Raw genomic sequence first — 21,022 nt, 5'->3', positions numbered from 1 at the left:
GTACATAAGCAATACCTTGATCAACATAACACTTAATGATTAATCCAGAATACATTTCGGCGAACCCTGACCTTTCAGTCAGGAATAAACCACACCAGTTTATTGCAAAGTTAGTGAATTTATTTCCCTATATTAATAAAGCTAGCACAATATAGATGTGTCTCAACACCAAATGATAAACATAAATGAACATTAATAGCTGTCCATAACGTCGAAACAAGTGTAATCTATGTAGCATTTGAATCACGAGGCATTCGATAGTAGCAATGCAAAGCACTAATACGATAATCTGTAATGAACTAATTGCGTACATTTAGTCAGCATAACAAGATCTCAGATTGCATCGTGCAACATATGGAATCCTCATCTAACCTCAAATTAGCATCAGCATGTGGGACTTCATGCAAAACAATTTAGCAACATTAATTTAGAAAAAAACTCCTAGCTACGGATCTTATCAAAAATCAGCAGTTGGTTACCTAAAAGGAACACAATGCAATTTTACAATTTCCTTTCATATTTACCAATTACGATCAGCGTACAAGGAAGTCTTCGTCTCACAGGTACCGTTTCTCGATCAGCATGGGACGGGACAAAGGGGCAAGGGTAAACGGGGCAATCGCCTCACGGCGGCAAGTTAAGACTACTACTTCATGCAAAGGGACAAATCAAAGTTAAAGTCTCTAGGGCAAGAATCATTAAAGTCTCTTTCTCTCGACTAGAGAAAGCATCAAAGTCTCTCAAAATGGCGTCGCAGCAAAGTGGGCCATAATAGCTACGAAGTCTGCAAAATGGCGTAGTGTCCGGGTAATGGCCGATGAAAAGCTATCTTCTCCTCGTGCACCTGGGTTTTATAGACAACAGTTCGAATCCAGTAGGGTCTCCATTGGAGGGTTCATAGGTTAGCTTCAAATTGTCCAATCAAAAACGACAGTTCTCAAGCTTTTACTTAAGCATACATTATCCTTGGAGATGGGTACGCAAATCGCAACATTGTCTACCAATTAGCTCACTTTCAGAGCCTCCATTGTCCGCACCTGCAAGTCGACCTTGAATTAAAGAGAAAATATGCCATGCTGGCACGAAACTTTAAGATAAGCATGTGAACAGTTTCTGTGGAAAAGTACAGCTTCAAGCAGAAATACACGTTTAATAGCACATTGGAAAAATACGAACATCTAAACCGTGAGACCAGGCCACTAGGCCAAAGCCTCCGCTAAAGTAATGCTAAGCTAACGCATTTCAAACAAGAAAATCGTAGCACACGTTTATGATTATGTCAGATTAGTGCAATTCTAATACACTACGTTATATGAAGCACGCGTATAAATGTTGGCAAACTACTCTGAGGGCACATTTTGTCCCCGTACAATCTTTATTAGTTCGGTTAATGTCACACATGATTATTTCACACTACGTTTACGCGTTAATAAATCAAAACCTTCATTTTCTGCTTCATCAATCCCTCCTCTGATGACTACTTGTCATCACACAAATTAAGCCCACAAATTTTATTCCATTAAAATTCTGTCAGTTCCCTTTTCCTTTTAGTTCCCCTAGTTTGTGCTTTGTATTCTTCTGCCATTCTTTTCATAATTTTCTCCTCCTTTCTTCTTTTAATTCTTTCCATAATCATTATTATTCCCCTTTTTATTCCCCAAGTTCCAATTACACAAATTATCACTATTAAAATTCCCTCTATTATTTTTAGCAATATTCCATTCCAAATTCCCCCAATCCAATGTCCCACTGAAGCAAGTCCTTTTCCAACCTCCTCCCACACTCCTGGTTCTTTCAGTTCCTTCAAATCTGCACTTTCTTTTGTTAGATTAGCAAGCATAGTTTTAATTTTCACACTATTGTCAGGTATATACGTACAACAGTGTCTTGCACCAAGCATTTTGCAAACACCTCCATCCTTTGCTAAAAGAATGTCTAAAGCAAGCCTATTTTGAAGAGTCATAGCTCTTTCCGCTGCAAGTTCAGCATCTATCAGGATTATAGCACCTGAAAACTTTGTCAACATGTTATCCACTATAGTAGACAACTTTCTTATTTTGATGGAATTCAGCACAACTCCCAATGAAGGAATCATGGCTCCAAATATATCTCCTACCACAGCAGCTGCGGTCTCTCTTTTCTGGATACGATGGGATCCAGATGTCTTTTGAATCATCGGTAGGTCATCCAGTTGATAAACCTTTGGGAACACTATACCCAAATAACATCTTCCCCACCATCCCTTTGGAAGACGATAATAGGCATTATACCCACAAATGTAATATACACCTGGAATGACAGGGTCAAGTCCGTCCATCATGAATGTCCATTTGGCCTTAAAGATAAACGTGTGCTTACACTCACTCGCCCCTACAAAAATGTTGTCATAATAAGATTCACCTCGATATATACAAAACTTCCCTACATGCCAAGCATCTAAAGCAATTTTCACTTGTGTTTTTATTGCAGCAAAATCATAATTATCTACTGAAGTCCTCTTATGTAACTCCTTTTCTAATTTCGCCTTCATTTGAGCCCTTCTATCATCTGTGCGATCTAAAAAGCTTATTTCTACTGCAGAGAGTGAGCAGGTAAGATTTTCCCTATGAGCGTGAGCCGTTTCAAAAGGTTGCATTGGCTCGAAAAATTCCCTCATAATTTTAGCATCCCAATCTTTTGCAGTCTGGCTTAGCTGCGCTATTATAGGAACATAAGCAAAGGTAACATCATAATTTGAGTAAAAATACTGTATGTTAGTTTGACCATAAAACCTAGACATTACTATACTACATGTAATCCCGTATGTAAGAGGCATGTGGTGATATGTCACCCCTTCCTTTACTGATGTCGGTATCTGGGTACACACATAACAATCTTTCGCATCCATTGTCTCAACATATTCTGTTAGTAAGCGATAGAAAACATTATACGAAAGCTCTTTCCTTTCATGCAAGAGTCTCTCATCCAGTGCTAGCCTTTTCAATGCGGTTAGTTCAGTGACAGTAACAGGAACAAAAGTAGAAGCCTCAATATTCTCATTTTCACCCTTTCCATGTATTCCAAGAACAATTGCCATTATTATTAGTACACATGTAACTACCAAGCCTATACACACATATTTACAATATTTCTTTCTATTGTTTTGCGTCATGATCTGTATAGAATCAGAGAGTTAGAAGCACTTATAAATGAAACTTATTTAGCAATTCAGTTACAAAGCTGAGCAAGCGCAACGTTCACACCGTCTTCTCCAAAAGCCAAGTCACTTATCGGTTAGCAGCATTCGTCTCAATTCGGCAATAACTCAGTCTTTATCGGTTTAGCAAATGTCTCATCCGGTTTAGCAATGTCTCAGCTGGTTGTTTATTTCACGTTAGATTGTAGCAAGCAATGTCATTTATCACCCTTTCAATCAACACTGTCCATAAAACTTTTCTTTTCTATTGGTATCTCTTCCTCTTCTTCGTTCTCGATGCTTAGAGATACAAATTCGTCAGTCCAATCGTCATTGACCGCATATGCCCATTCAGGACCAGAATACCTTCTGTTCGGTATCCTTTTCCTTTTCAATTTTGCTTCTCTTTTCGATTCTGCCTCGCTGGTACTTTCCTCTTTTGTCAAGTCTTTTTCTTCACTCGAGGTTGGTATCACGACAGACACTTCTTTTCTTTTCTCTTTTACTTTTGGCCTTTCTCCGTCGTTCAAACCTTCTCCAGACCTTTGTTTTACTGGTGATATACTTAGTCTCCTCTTTGCACCGTGTCCATTTGATGGACCTGCGACCTTTTCTGTAGAAGTTTGAACTTTTTCGTTCTGCTCTGCCTTGTCCCCTCCTTCAGGGGAATCGATCACATTCTCTTTTTCTTTTTCTGTATCGTCTGTTTCTGGGAAAGCCCCCTTCTGATCAGGCTCTCCTGCCTTTTCACCTTTTTCGAGCCCTTCGTCACCATTACTTTCGTCAGGCTCTGTATCACTTTCAGCTGCTTCAGGTTCTTTGTCACCTTCAGCTGCTTCAGGCTTTTTGCTACCCTCAGCTGCTTCAGGCTCTTTGTCACCTGCAGCTTCTTCGTCGCTGTCTGAACTTTCTCCTTGGTCTTCCCCAAGTGAGTCGGACTCTTCGCACTCCAACAATATCTCTTTCTCTCCTGCTTCTGCTTGTTCGCTTTCAGTTCGCTTTTGTCCTGTCTCAGCACTCGGCACTGTTTTATCAGGCACTGGCAATTTCAGCGCTTCAACTTCCTCATCTGTGGGACACAACACCTTCTTTGTGTGACTGGCGTGAATCCAGTTGGGAACCCCCGCACACTTCACAGCGGTAGTTGTCGTCAGGATCACTTGGAAAGGGCCTTTCCAAAGGGGTTCCAGACACGACTTTCTCACGTGCTTCTTTACCACGACCCAATCACCTGCTTTCAGTGCGTGTCCTGGACCTTGGATCGGTGGCAAGGTGGTCGCTTCCACCTGGTGAGAGAAAGAGCGAACCACGTCAGCCAGTCCTTTGCAGTAGTCTAACACCATATCATCTGTAATATTCAAAAGCGCGTTTGCGGGAACTGCAGGAAGTCTCATAGCCCTGCCCATGAGAATTTCGTGCGGAGACAATCCAGTTTTTCTATCAGGAGTGTTTCTCATTGACATTAGCACTAAGGGCAATGCGTCAGGCCATTTCAAATTTGTTGATGCACATATTTTCGCCATTCTTGATTTCAGTATACCATTCATCTGCTCCACCAGTCCTGATGCTTCAGGGCGATAGCTACAATGCAGTTTCTGCTCAATGTTCAGCGCTTCGCAAAGTAACTTTATCACCTCGTTGTTGAAGTGACTTCCCCTATCTGATTCTAAAGAGATCGGGAATCCGAAACGTGGTATCAACTCTCTCAATAATAGCTTGGCAACTGTAAGGCTGTCATTTCTACGTGTGGGGTATGCCTCAATCCAGTGACTAAAAATGCACACAATCACCAACACATATTTCAGACCTCCATGCACAGGCATCTCAATAAAGTCCATCTGCATACGACTAAAAGGCCCGCTTGCCCTACCAATGTGGCTCGCGTTCACAACTGTTCCCTTCCCTGGGTTCATCTGCTGGCAAGTGACACATCGATGGCAAACTGCTTCTGCAGCTTGACGAAATCTGGGGTTAAACCAATCAGTTTTGAACAATCTTATCATGGCATCTCTCCCTAGGTGAGCTTGCCCATGATAGAACCGCGCAAGCTGTGATAAGAGACTATTTGGCAAAACAAATTTTCCCTCATGTTAAACCCATAACTCGTCTTGTCTCTTTATACATTGTGATTTAATCCAGGAATCTCTCTCATCCTCTCTGACATTATTTTGTAATGCTTTTAGTTCCTCTATTGTATCTACGACCTTCAAGGCAAATGCTTCAGCTGGTTCTAGTTCTGGCTCACTTATCGAATTCCATTCATCTCTGAGTAATATACAGTTCAAGGCACAAAATCTTGCAACTTGATCCGCATATGCATTTCCCAGAGAAACATAGTCCTGTCCTTTCGTATGAGCACTACACTTTACCACTGCAACTTCAGCTGGCACTTGAATGGCATGTAACAATTCCCTTATTCTTTCCCCGTTTTTCACTGGGGATCCTGAAGAAGTCAGGAAACCTCTCTGTGACCATAGTTGTCCAAAGTCATGCACAATCCCAAACCCGTATTGGCTATCAGTGTAAATGGTGACTTTCATCAATGCAGACAGTTGACATGCTCTGGTAAGGGCTACAAGTTCTGCTACTTGTGCAGAATAGACTCCTTGGAGCCATCCCGCTTCCAAGACCCCTGTTACAGTGCATACAGCGTATCCTGCTTTCAAAATCCCCATCCCGTCTCTTAGACATGATCCATCAACAAAAAGAATTTGGTCATTTTCATCAAGCTTAGTATCCTTGATGTCCGGTCGAGGTTTTGTGCAAAATTCAGTCACCTGAAGGCAATCATGCTCGACGTCTTCAGCGTTCTCAATTTCAGCATTTTCTCCAGGAAGCAAGGTAGCTGGATTCAACGTAGTGCACCTTTTCAGCTGCACGTTCGGTGAGCCCAGAATTATCGTTTCATACCTTGTGAGTCTTGCTCCAGTCATGTGTTGCGTTCGGGAGCGGGTCAAAAGTATCTCAACTGAGTGAAGGACCATGACTGTTACTGGGTGACCCATCACTATTCCTTCACTCTGAGTGAGGCTGATACCAACTGCTGCTACGGCGCGCAAACACCCTGGGAGTGCTGCTGCGACCGGATCCAAAGTAGCTGAAAAATACGCTACTGGTCTGTTTACGCCACCATGGGCTTGAGTCAAGACAGACAAAGAACATGCATCACGTTCATGGCAAAACAATGTGAAAGGCTTTGTGTAATCAGGCATACCTAAAGCTGGAGCCCTGCACATGCACTCTTTCAATTCAACAAAAGCATCCATCTCATCTCCTTTCAGCTCAATTTGATCCAAAGCATCCTTCTGGGTCAGTTTCAGTAAAGGCTTCGCTAGAGTCGAGAAGTTGGGAATCCACTGGCGACAGTAGCCCACCATTCCCAAGAACTTCCTCACCTCCTTTCTCGTCTTAGGCGGACTCATCTGAAGTACACTTGTAATCCTTTCCTTCATTATTCTCCGTGACCCTTTCTCTATCTGGTGACCCAAGTATTTCACTTTCTTCTGACAGAACTGCAATTTGGAAGGAGACACCTTGTGTCCATTTCTTCCCAAATGGTTCAACAGAGCAATGGTATCGGCTGTGCAGCCACTTTCTGTCTTTGATGCAACCAGTAAGTCGTCAATGTACTGTACTAGGGTTGACTCGAATGGCAACTCTAACTCTTCCAAGTCTTTCTTTAGCACCTGATTGAATATTGACGGTGACTCAGAAAACCCTTGAGGAATTCGACACCAACTGTACACTCTGTCTAGGAATTTGAAACAAAAGAGGAATTGGCTGTCCTCATGAAGAGGCACAGAAAAGAATGCTTGTGACAAATCGATGACCAAGAACCATTCGGCATCGCAAGGAATTTGAAACATTATCACAGCTGGATTTGGTACTACTGGGCAGCATTTGACTATGATGTCATTTATTTTCCTCAAGTCTTGCACAAGTCGGACCTTTCCACTTGGCTTTATTAGTCCCATTATTGGTGAATTACATGGACTCCTTAACACTTCTTTCAGTACCCCCTGTTTCACAAATTCGTCAATGAGTTGGGCGACTTTCATAAGGGTATCTTGTGGCATGTGGTATTGTGGGGTCTGGGGAAAGATCGCATTGGGCTTTACCGTCACTTTCACTGGTTCCACTCCTTTCATCAATCCCACCTCTTTCCCTGTCATGTCCCACACTTCCTTTCCGACTGTTTCTCGTAATTCTGCTGGAATATCTTCTTCAGTTATCATCGGGAAAAGACAAATCAGAGGATATTCTTCATCTACCGTTTCCATCTCATCCCCCTCTACACTGTCCTCTTCTTCCCCGTCACTGCTCGTCTGGATTGTTATTCCTTCGTTCGAACACATGATTGAACATCCCAGCTTGCACAATAGGTCTCTCCCTAACAGTGCTATTGGGCTTGAATCACATATCACAAACTGATGCACCCCTTGATAGTTACCGATGCTGACTGGTACCGGATCTGTAATTGGGTTCGTCAGATGTCTGTTTGCTACTCCCACCACTTGAACTGTCCTCCCTGAGAGTGGCAAATTTGGTACTTCACTACTCTTAACAGTTGAACGTGTGGCTCCCGTGTCCACCAAGAATGAAACACGATGACCCATTACTCTTCCCTCTACGTACGGACCCTTTTGATCAACTTCTAAGGATGCTGCAAGCACACAATCTCCTTCTTCTTCTGAGCTTTCACTCTCCCATACATTGTTTATTCCACTCTCACTGTGTAATGGGAACTGTTGTACGGTGCCATTTGTGCTCATTACCTGACCCGAGACCTGTGGAGGAACCATCACTTGCTGCTGACTCATTGGTGCCAAAGGTATTTGCATTTGCTGATTAGGTACCATGGGTAACTGCTGTTGCATCGGATGCATTTGCGTCATCTGCATACGGGGCATCTGCATCTGCTGCGGCTGCATAGGTTGTAATCCCTGCAATTGATTTACGGTCTGAAAATTTGGGTTTGGACCTCTCATTTTCGGTCCCCTCATTGTCTGAAATGCATTGACGTCATTGTTTTGCTGACCAACACCTACACCTGCACCTTCCTGCACCACCATCGGGCACTCGCGTTTCCAATGACCTACAATTCCGCACACGTGACACGGCATCACTTTCTTCATTGCCTGCACACCCGTTACAACAGTGTTCAAATCCGGACCATTATTTACAAAACCTCCTCTGCCTCTGCCTCTAGGCTGTGGCTGAAACGCCATGTTTCCCTGCAACTGCGGCTGCGGTTGCGGTACCTGCTGTTGGAACCCTTGCATCCCTTGCAAACCTTGCAGACCTTGCAAACCTGTCTGAGCTGCTTTAAGTTGCATCATCATCACCTTCTCTTTCAGCCTTTTCTGTTTCACCTCAATTTCGTCGCTACAGTATTTCGCATAAGTCAAGACCTCATCAATCGGTTTCGACTGCCAGCAAATCAAATGCGACTTTATCATCTGACTTATCTCTGGTCTCAACCCTTCCACAAATCTAAACACAAAATGAAGCATATCCTTCGCCTCAATTGTTTCCGTGCCACTGTAATTCTTGAACGCCTTCAACAACCTCTCATAGTAACTATGAATCGATTCTTTAGCCTCTTGGGCAGTTCGATCAATCTTCTGCCAATCCACATTTTTCGCGGCAACCTTCGTCTTCAAATGCTCAATCACCTTATAGTACAAGCTCATCACCATAGGTGATGGTGCACCCGTCTCCCTGTCTCTTTCTGGTTCACTTGTCGGCCAAACTACAGCTCTTTTGCAATCCTCCCACAAATCTGCCGGAACCACGATCTCAAAGAGAGTATTCAGGTCTTCCCAGATACATTTTGCAAGCTTCACAAACCTATCAGTCTGTTGATACCATTCAATCGGCTTCTCTCTCAGTTTAGGAAAATCATCCGTAAATGACTGAATGTCGCTTCTGTGCCATGGTACATGTATTAATTTTCCCCCTGCTGTCTCCCTCATTGGTAACATGGTTACTGTCTCGCTGCTCTGTGGTCTTTTCTCGTTGTGCTCTGTAGCACTGTCCCTCCTCTTATCCTTCCTCTTTACCCACCTGCTTTCCCACTTGTCTAAACACCTCCACACTTGGGCACTCTGCAACAATTCTCTAAGGTGTGCCTTCCTGCCTGCTGACCTCATGTGTTCAAAATCTGTGGTCCCAAAATCCAACCTATAGCTCCTGCTCAAGTGTTTCGTCTTGCCTATGTCAATCCCGTTTCTGTCCGCTACTTCCTGGAAACTTTTATGTACCTTGTTCACTTCTTTCGTAATCTTTGGACATAGGTATCTCAGCTCTTCTTCCGTGTAGGACTCTAACCTATTCACACCCATAGTCCCTTCCACCAATTCTTGTGCTTCCATGTTCAGCCTCATCCTATTCAGGTAATCTTCTCCTTTCCCACTGTCTGAACTTTGTGTGGAATTCAGACTGTTGAACCACTGTGTCAGCTGTTGCGCATTTACCCCCATCAGTGTAGCATTCACATCGACTGCCATCGATGGTTGCGGCAACTTTTCAGTATTCGATGTTAAAGGTATTATCAGTGGGGGGCTCGACCTCACCAGTGTAGACTGAGCACATATGGGACTAAACTCCATCAAGGATCCAGATCCACTTGGCTGAGCCGCTATCGGAGTTATCCCTGGAGTGTTCTCTATACACCTCCTCTCTGTCCCATTCTGTAGCATTGATCCCTGACTGTTCATGCCTAAGTTAGGCTGGCTATACAGAGGTACCGGTGGACCTACAGTAATGGGTAGTGATATCGCGTCTGGGTTCTGTCCATTTCCCATGTTCTGAGGCATGTTCATCCCCATATTATGGGTCATCATTGTCGGCATGCCCATCTGACTCCCCGTCATCTGACCATATGCGTTTCCTCCCTGCATCTGCTTTTGAGGCATCATAAACTGAGTTGATTCAGCCTGTGTCATTGTTGGATTGTGACCATTCTGTACTCCCCTCACTGTTTGTTCTAGAACCATTCCTCCACTATTGTCACTGCTGTAGTACCCTGGCATCTGCGGTTGGTAATTTTCTGCTGGTTTCATTATGGGCACATCTGCATATATTCTCCTAACCTGCGGTATCTGCGGGGTGAACAGTAAACTCGGGTCCTTAGATCCCGATGACGCTCCTGAACTCTGGGTTTCACTGTTCTGTACCGATGCCGGAGGGGCAGCACTGGTACTTGGACCTTGTCCATTTTCCGCATAAGGTGGTGGACGGTCGTTCAGCAATTGCATTATCAACTCCTCATCCTCTAACTCCTCTTCTCTTCTCAACTTTTCCTCGTCCTCTCTATCCTTGGAACACCTCCTGTCTGTCTTACAGGTAGCTTTCTTACCTGTCTCCTCTTCCTCCTTAGTAATTGCGGGAAACAATTTTATTCCCTGCAATACATCTGACCTCCACACCTTCTGCGCATTATCCCACCTAGCATCCGCTAGTGTCTTTTCTACCTTCCTCATCCTTGTTTCAAACTTATTCTTCTGTTGCTGTCTAGCCATTAATTCCCAGATTGCTAGAGCCTCAAACTGTGCTGGCCTTGGAGGTACCTTCATGTCATACATCGTGAATCTCAAATTCTCTAGGATCCTTATATTGAATGTCCCATGTATCGGGAATGCTACGCTCCCATGTTTCTCTGTCAGTTTGTGCCATTGCTTTAGCCAAAGACACGGAGCTACCCCTTTTTCCTCCATTACAATGTAAGCTGTGTGCCCTCGGGCGGCGTCTCCTCTCCTACGCTCGCTTTAATGTAAGACTCCCCCTTCATCGCACTCCTAAATGCTTTAAGGAATTTCATTTTCTCGCCTTTTATTTCACAAAGTTTATAATCAATAGGTCACTTTTTATTCCACAAAATTTGTAATCAATAGGTGACTTTAATTCCCGGAATACTCTTCACTTGCCTTTCCCTTTCCAATCGAGCCCCACGGACTGCGTCCAATCCGTGCGCGACCCTTCTCTCCAACCAACCTATCCCAACGCGGCTCCTAGTGACGTCACACTCACACACACTGCGGCTGACAAAGCCTCGCGGCTAGTCTTCCTTCACTCACCTCTTTTCGTAACAACTTCTTGCATGTATCGCGAGCTACCAAAAACTAAAACAGATCTGTCGGTTTACTACAGGAAGGGTAACACAATCGCTTCAGGACCTTAGGGACCTTTCACTAGCCTCGGCCGCTATTCCGTCTTTCTCAGTCCCCACTTTCGCAAGCAAATCTGACCTGCAGACCTACTCTCAACTTGTCAATGATCTATTCTAGTGCACTTAGAATCTTGTCAGAGCCCGAAGTCGAAGTTTTTTTCACTCCCTAACACACGTACCGACTTGTTGACCACGCCCGATCAACCTACTAAACCGCCCAGACCACAACATTGATCAACATACTCCGGAGTCTCTTGACCTCGCTGGGCCCGTCTCAACAACAACAACCACGTGGACCTTTTTATGCACAAAGCGCCACACGCACATGAAGTTCGACGACTTCCCTACTCTCACACTCGGAGCCGCACCTCCGATATCTCTATGAAGTTCGACGACTTCTCTACTTCTACACTCGGAGTCGCACTTCCGCTATCCTTAAAAGAAAAAAAATCCTCGCAACCTTTTCACACACCCTGCGGCAATAAGCTGTGCAAGCGCAAAACCCTAACTTCACTCATACCATCACTAGTACCGCCAACGCTGATTCCACACCTCCGTTCTTTCCATTCGCAAGCTCCGAGATCCCGGGAAAGTCGCGGTGGACCTAGCCCATCATCATTCTGTCAATCTATTTTATCCAAGAAAAATCTAATTCAACTTCTCGAATGATGCCTCAAAATGCGTAACCGTTAATCCAACACCATGTACTCTAATAGTACAGGGTCCCAAAAGACGAAACCGTCCTCTGCTACCATCCACTGATAGAGCGAACCGTGGTAACAATTTACCTGTGTTCGGACGCTCTTTAGGCCGATGAATCTTTTGACTAAGTGGGAACTCTCTGTACTCTTAATCGATCAATCGCATCAAATCAATAATCAATAACGTACATAAGCAATACCTTGATCAACATAACACTTAATGATTAATCCAGAATACATTTCGGCGAACCCTGACCTTTCAGTCAGGAATAAACCACACCAGTTTATTGCAAAGTTAGTGAATTTATTTCCCTATATTAACAAAGCTAGCACAATATAGATGTGTCTCAACACCAAATGATAAACATAAATGAACATTAATAGCTGTCCATAACGTCGAAACAAGTGTAATCTATGTAGCATTTGAATCACAAGGCATTCGATAGTAGCAATGCAAAGCACTAATACGATAATCTGTAATGAACTAATTGCGTACATTTAGTCAGCATAACAAGATCTCAGATTGCATCGTGCAACATATGGAATCCTCATCTAACCTCAAATTAGCATCAGCATGTGGGACTTCATGCAAAACAATTTAGCAACATTAATTTAGAAAAAAACTCCTAGCTACGGATCTTATCAAAAATCAGCAGTTGGTTACCTAAAAGGAACACAATGCAATTTTACAATTTCCTTTCATATTTACCAATTACGATCAGCGTACAAGGAAGTCTTCGTCTCACAGGTACCGTTTCTCGATCAGCATGGGACGGGACAAAGGGGCAAGGGTAAACGGGGCAATCGCCTCACGGCGGCAAGTTAAGACTACTACTTCATGCAAAGGGACAAATCAAAGTTAAAGTCTCTAGGGCAAGAATCATTAAAGTCTCTTTCTCTCGACTAGAGAAAGCATCAAAGTCTCTCAAAATGGCGTCGCAGCAAAGTGGGTCATAATAGCTACGAAGTCTGCAAAATGGCGTAGTGTCCGGGTAATGGCCGATGAAAAGCTATCTTCTCCTCGTGCACCTGGGTTTTATAGACAACAGTTCGAATCCAGTAGGGTCTCCATTGGAGGGTTCATAGGTTAGCTTCAAATTGTCCAATCAAAAACGACAGTTCTCAAGCTTTTACTTAAGCATACATTATCCTTGGAGATGGGTACGCAAATCGCAACATTGTCTACCAATTAGCTCACTTTCAGAGCCTCCATTGTCCGCACCTGCAAGTCGACCTTGAATTAAAGAGAAAATATGCCATGCTGGCACGAAACTTTAAGATAAGCATGTGAACAGTTTCTGTGGAAAAGTACAGCTTCAAGCAGAAATACACGTTTAATAGCACATTGGAAAAATACGAACATCTAAACCGTGAGACCAGGCCACTAGGCCAAAGCCTCCGCTAAAGTAATGCTAAGCTAACGCATTTCAAACAAGCAAATCGTAGCACACGTTTATGATTATGTCAGATTAGTGCAATTCTAATACACTACGTTATATGAAGCACGCGTATAAATGTTGGCAAACTACTCTGAGGGCACATTTTGTCCCCGTACAATCTTTATTAGTTCGGTTAATGTCACACATGATTATTTGACACTACGTTTACGCGTTAATAAATCAAAACCTTCATTTTCTGCTTCATCAATCCCACACAGAAATGTGGGAAAAATGTGATTTCTTTAGCTAGATTTGAGGTTTGCTGAGGAGTCCGGGTAAGAAAACATTGGGGGATCCACGCAAGTCACACCTCCCTGGACTCCCTCGGGTGTCTAGTTTTCAGAAAAATGTCTGGGTTTGGTAGGTTTCCCTAGATGGCTGCTGAGCCCAGGACCAAAAACGCAGGTGCCCCCCGCAAAAACAGGTAGTTTTGTATTTGATTATTTTGATGTGTCCAGACGGTGTTTTGGGGCATTTCCTGTCACGGACGCTAGGCCTACCCACACAAGTGAGGTACCATTTTTATCGGGAGACTTGGGGGAATGCTGGGTAGAAGGAAATGTGTTGCTCCTCTCAGATTACAGAACGTTACCAAAATGAGAGGAAAATGTGTTTTTTGGGCCACATTTTGAGGTTTGCAAAGGATTCTGGGTAACAGAACATGGTCAGAGCCTCACAAGTCACCCTATCCTGGATTCCCCTAGGTGTCTAGTTTACAAAACTGCATAGCTTTGCTAGGTTTCCCTAGGTGCCGGCTGAGCTAGAGGCCAAAATCCACAGCTAGGCACTTTGCAAAAAACTGCTCTCTTTTCTTTGTGAAAATGTGATGTGCCCACTTTGTGTTTTGTGGCATTTCCTGTTGCAGGATCTAGGCCTATCCCCACAAGTGAGGTACCCTTTTTATCGGGAGACTTGGGGAATGCTGGGTGGAAGGAAATTTGTGGCTCCTCTCAGATTCCAGAGCTTTCTGTCACCGAAATGAGAGGAACAAGTGTTTTTTTGGCCAAATTTTGAGGTTTGCAAAGGATTCTGGGAAACATAACATGGTCAGAGCCCCGCAAGTCATCCCATCTTGGGTTCCTCTAGGAGTCTAGTTATCAAAACTGCCCAGGTTTGCTAGGTTTCCCTAGGTGCAGGCTGAGCTAGAGGCCAAAATCCACAGCTAAGAACTTTGCAAAAAACAGCTCTGTTTTCTTTGGGAAAATGTGATATGTCTACGTTGTGTTTTGGGTCATTTCCTGTTGCGGGTGCTAGGCCTACCCACTCAAGTGCGGTACCATTTTTATCCGGAGACTTGGGGGAACACAGAATAGCAAAACAAGGGTTATTACCCCTTGTCTTTCTCTACATTTTTTCCTTCCAAATGTAAGACAGTGTGTAAAAAAGATGTCTATTTGAGAAATGCCCTGTAATTCATATGCTAGTATGGGCACAAATACTTTACACACTGCCTCAAAGGTAAGCCTGACTGCTCTGTGTCAACCTACCAGAGGGTTGAGCACAGGTTAATTTAGGGCTGACTTGTGCCTCACGCTGATAAGGATTGTGGTTGCTGCTTGACCAGGGCTCACACCCAAGTCAACCAACAACCCAATTTCTCACTCAGATCTACTAAGATATATTGCTCTTTAGCTCTTTCCCTGCACTGATGCACAAATACACAAATGCAGGCACCCTTGCACTATGGTGGAATGGAGGCTTAGTACAGGCAGGATTGTTTTTGTGCAGGCATGGATGCCTTCCTGCACAGACACAATACTTAGGAGCATAGCCCTCTTTCTATGTGTGCTTCAGAGGATGTAATTAGGAAAAAATAAAAATATTTCTCCTCATTATAGCTCACTGGGAAAGGCATAGGGGCATATTTATACTCTGTTTGCGCCGGAATTGCGTCATTTTTTTTGACGCAATTCCGACGCAAAACTAACTCCATATTTATACTTTGGCGTTAGACGCGTCTAGCGCCAAAGTCCATGGAGTTTGCGTCATTTTTTAGCGTGGACACCTACTTTGCGTTAATGATATGCAAGGTAGCCGTTCCCGTCTAAAAATTTGACTCCGAGGCATGTGCGCCGTATTTACACTCCCGGGCAAAATTCACGCCCGGGAGTGGGCGGGTCAAAAAAAATGACGTACGGCCACTTTTGCGCCGTTTTTTAGCGTCTGGACAAGGCAGGCGTTAAGGGACCTGTGGGCTCGGAAGGAGCACAGAGGCGCCCTCCCATGCCCCCAGGGACACCCCCTGTCACCCTTGCCCACCCCAGGAGGACACCCAAGGCTGGAGGGACCCATCCCAGGGACATTAAGGTAAGTTCCGGTAAGTATTTTTTTTTTTTTGTGGCATAGGGGGGCCTAATTTGTGCCCCCCCTACATGCCACTATGCCCAATGACCATGCCCAGGGGACAGAAGGCCATTGGGCAAGGGGCAAGGGGGCATGACTCCTGTCTTTGCTAAGACAGGAGTCATTTCTATGGGGGTTGGGAGTCGGAAAAAAATGGCGCAAATCGGGTTGAGGCGAAAAATTTGCCTCAGCCTGACTTGCCCCATTTTTTGGCGCCCAAGCTCCATATCCCCCTACGCCGGCGCTGCCTGGTGTACGTCGTTTTTTTCCACGCACACCAGGCAGCGCCGGCTAACGTCATTGATTAAATACGGCGCCCGCATGGCGCTTCAGAATGGCGTTAGCCGGCGCTAATTTTTTTGCCGCAAAACTGCGTTAGCGCAGTTTTGCGTCAAAAAGTATAACTATGGCCCATAGTATTTTGAGCATTCCTCATGTTTACTAGCTTAAGTAATTCTTGGAGTACGCCAACATCTATGGATCGATGCTTGGGAATGCCCATGTGTCTCCCATACACGGCCCTTACAACGCAAGGTACCAAAAGGCAGCATTATATGCTGCATTACTTTGTATTTACAAAGTCACGCAAACCCATACAATGTGGCTTTGCATGGCTTAGTAAATACAGAAAATGATTTTGTGTCATTGTTGCATGACAAAAATGATGCAAACCCAACGCAAATCCTTAGCAAATCTGACCCTGCATATTTATTTATGAAATTGTGTCTATTTTTACATTGGCACAAACTCCTACAATGCATTCCAACTTGGCATGTATTTCCCAACTCGTAAAAAATATAACCTGTGTACCTGCACTAATCACAAATGAGGGCATGTTCACAACGTGATGACTTGGCATAAAATGACAGAAATGCAGCTAGAGAAATTAATGTGCCCACCCCAATGTTTGCAGAGGCGCACATTACTCATGATGATGGGCTGCTCTCTGCAGGGATTATTCTCTAAGGCGGCAAACAGTGGAGGCATACCATTCCCAGTTTTGCGGAAAATAATGTTCCAAAAGATCAACGTCTGTGAAAGGTATGGTTTGTTCAAAGTTGAAATGAACCTTTCTTTGTGACTTAAATTAGGGTCTAGAAAAGATTGAGACCTTAATAAATCCTGCCTATTTTACTAGTCTAAAAACGAGCGTATTTACAAGCCCCTAGTGCCACAGTTGTGTAATTTCTTTGAAGCAGCGGTGGTGCTAACCAGTCCCCTACAGTGTACCACATTTACAAACTGGCGCAAGAGGGCCATAGCATCAATTTGCAAAGCCTTTTGCCACATTATACCTGTGCCAGATATAAAGTATGCAAGGTAGGCATTACCACCTTAAAAGCCATGACTGACGCAGTGAAATTTTACATTTCACTGCCTTACTCTGCGACTTCACTTCATCAGAATTTTAATGCCCGCGTAGAGCAGGCTTTAAACTGATGAAGGGCTTCTTAACGAAGTAGCCTTCCTGGCATTGCTGGAGTAGCATAATTTTTCTCATGCTAGTCCAGCAATGTGTGACTTCAGTGCCTCAGATGCATCAGAGTTTGTGACACATCTGTGAAAACGTGCACCATGGAGCTCTGTATTGTAAATACAGTGCATCCATGGCATCGTTAGGGGGAGCAGGGCAGTGCGAGTAATATGATGCATCGGAAATGAGGTGTCAGATTCTTGTAAATGAGGCCCATTGTATTTTCCTGTACAATGATCATTTGTTCGAATAGTGTGTTGCAGATGTTTTTAGAGCACAATGAATGTTATTTGCAAAGTAAATATATTCTTTTTGCTATTTTCATAATTAATTGTTGAAGTGCAGTTATGGAAAACATGGTGAAAAGCAAAATATGTTGACAATTTACCAACATTCATAATTTTCTAAAAGTATTGTTATTGACTTAGACACCTGGGGACATATTTTCAAACCCCTAGTGCCACCACAACGTCACTTTTTTTGATGCTCCGGTGGCTCTGTGCAGTGCGCCATATTTACAAGGCAAGGCTGCTACTTTTGCTGGCTTAACACTGCCTTGTAAATATGGGGCCTCTGACACAGTTTTCTGCGGCTTAGCGGTGTGCAATGGGTGTTGCTGTGGGCGTTCCTCCGAAACACCCATTGCTTTTGACACTGCCCCAGACTTACAAGAAATTGTAAATCTGTGGCAGCACCAAAAAATATAGCCACCTCAGGGGTGGCGTTAGCCTGGCGCAATGAGGAGAAATACTTTTAATTCTCCTCCTTTTTGCTTAGAAAGAGCAAAACACCAAGAATGATTCTTTATGTGCCGGAAGGTGTTCCTTCCTGCACATGAACAATCATTCAATAATGATGAGTTGCTGCTTTTAAGTGTGCTGCATTCTGCAGCACAGATAGAAGTACAAAATCACCATTGTAGATTGATTGTATGCAGGAAGGGATACCTTCCTGCACATAAACAATCATTTCTTTCAACGCAGACACCCTTACACTTTAGGGAAAGGACGCCTGCGTTGGCAGCCACATTTAGCCCCATCGCTAGGGAAAAGTGCTAGGGAAAACACAGGGTTGCGCCATATTTTTGTAAATATGGCACATCCCTGCATTTCAGAAGTGATGCAGCACGGGCACTTCCAATCTCCCTTGTAAATCTGGCCCCTGCTATTTAAATTAGAGTTAATATACATGATGTAGTTATCTTCAAAACAGCAGAAACAGAATATGTTTATTGTAAAAATAAAGACTCAGATATGTTAAAATTATCAAGTTGTAGCACAGAAATAATGCTAGCCTCCAATTTATCTAAAATTGCATTTTGTGCCTACTGACATTTTGATTCACTTTCCCTAAGATGATACACAATCACATGGGAGCACTGTGAATGAGTGCAAAATGTGAAAATTTTCGTTTTGACAAATTTATGACCTTTCTAAAACCTCATAAAGTTGACAACATTTTAGTCCTGGCATCATTAGTGTGGTTTCTCCAAATATTTAGCCTTGTACCGCGCTGTTTTACTGACGCCAATTTAGCTAGATTTAGGATTCTGTGCACTTTACCACTGCTAGCCAGTGCTAAAGTGCAGGTGTGCTGTACTCTAAAAAGGGTAACATTGGTTTATCCACAATTGGCATATTTAATTTACTTGTAGGTCCCTAGTAAACTGCACTATATGTGCCTATAGCATGTAAACTAAATCCTTCTAGTGGGCCTGCAGCACTGATTGTGCCACACACTTCAGTAGCCCTTTAATTATGTCTCAAGCCTACCACTGCAGAGCCTCTGTGTGCAGTTTTAAACTGCCATTTGACATGGCAAATTCACCCAGTTGCCAGGTCAAACCTTCCTTTTTAGTACATGTAAGTCACCCCTAGGTTAGGCCCCAGCAAGCCCCAAGGACAGGGTGTAGTATATTTAAACATGTGGACATGCACATTTAGGTTTAGGATGTCATGGTATTGAATAACTCAATCTCATTTTCCACTACTGCAAGGCATATCTCTCCATTGAGTTAATATTGGTATTATCTTGAAACAGTCTTTAAGTGTATTTTGCAATTAGGAAAAGATAGAGATTTGGAGTGTGGTGTCTCTGGACTCATAATTACAATCACAACTTATAGTGGAGTCGTATTTTAAATTGTAAGTCTGAAAAATCCACTTTTCGAAAGCTGCCATTCTCTTACATTAACCGTTCTGTGCCTCTTCCTGTCTCTGAATACATTTCTGGGGTGGGTGACAGCTGGACTTTGTCCACTCCATCAAGATAGTCACACACAAAGTGAGTGGGGGTGTGACATTTACATCATAATGGCCCATCACTAGGTGCATGGGCTTTCCTTTGCTATATGGCAGAAAGGGAGGATCTGACACTTGTGTCTGCCCCCGTGCAAAGAGCTGTATGGTCCTTGCAGAGTGCCTGGAGTCAGGGAAGGAAAGTGCACATTGTGCACTTTGAAGGATCTCTTTGAAGTCTCCGCCACTTCAAAGGGGTATAGGTACTGGACCCCAAACCCCACCAAATCAGTACACTTCTGGATCTGAGGACATTTTCCAAGGAAGACGGACTGCTATGCCGCCTGGTGGGACTGTCACTCTGCTGACCTGCTTTGCTGTGCTGTCCTTCTGCCTGCTATGTCTTGCCTGGGAGTGAGAAGTACTGGACTTACCTCTCTGCAGCCTCCAAGAACCTAAGTGACTCCAAGGGGTTGCTGGCTTGCCTCCTGTTCTGAAGTCTCAGTGCCATTGCAGACTTTCTTTTATCCTGCTTTGGCTTCTGGACTCTGCCAACTGTGAATCCTTCCCTGCCAAGAGGTGCCAATCCAGTCCTGAGCCTTGAAAGTAGGCCTTGCAGCTGTTCTTCTACAAAAATGGGTGCATTGATGACATTACGCCGATCAGAACCACTGCATCCTCCCTCAATGCTGATGCATCGCATCTGCCACTGAGGACAATGACTTTCCATCACTGGCCAAGAGTTGCTAATCCAATCCTGGGGCTTGAAAGTAGGCTTTGCAGCTGTTCTTCTACAAAAATGGACACATCGATGCAGTTACGCTAATCAGTACCACTGCATCCTCCCTCGATGCTGATGCATCGCCGCTGAGGACGAGGACTTTGCATAACTGACTGTGTAGCTCAGGATCAATGCATTACCTCCAGCCCCGGTGCTTGACTTTGCATCGCTGGATGCACGACTCAATGATGACGCATTGCCTTCATCACAAGGGATTTGACGCTGCACCTCAAGTGCATTGCTTCGATGGCTGTGCAGCTCGATGATGATACATAAGTTAAACTGCATGGTTCAGAACCAAAGCATCACCTATTCGACATCACACAACCCTCCATCTAAGGTACTTTTCAGTGGGCCCTGTGTGGGTCCTGTAGTCGGCCCAACCTCCATCGTGGTCGGCATGAACTTTGGATTTACCCTTGTAAAGTAACCTTTTAGTGCTATTGATATCTAAGCACTCTATTGCAGCTTATTCTGTAAAAATTCATATCTCGAGTTCAACTTATTGGATTTTTGTCATTTTGTTCTTGTTTTACTCATAAGAATATTTTCATGTTTCTAAACTGGCGACTTTTTGCTTAGTTTTCACTGTTACAGTAATTTAAGGGTTGCACAAATACTTTACACATTACCTTTTAAATTAAGCCTGTCTGCTCTGTGCTAAGCTACCAGAGGGTGAGCACAGGCTAATTTAGGTTGTGT

The sequence above is a fragment of the Pleurodeles waltl genome, chromosome 10 (genome assembly GCF_031143425.1).
Source record: "Pleurodeles waltl isolate 20211129_DDA chromosome 10, aPleWal1.hap1.20221129, whole genome shotgun sequence".
NCBI lineage: Eukaryota > Metazoa > Chordata > Amphibia > Caudata > Salamandridae > Pleurodeles > Pleurodeles waltl.
This window is presented reverse-complemented; position numbering follows the sequence as displayed.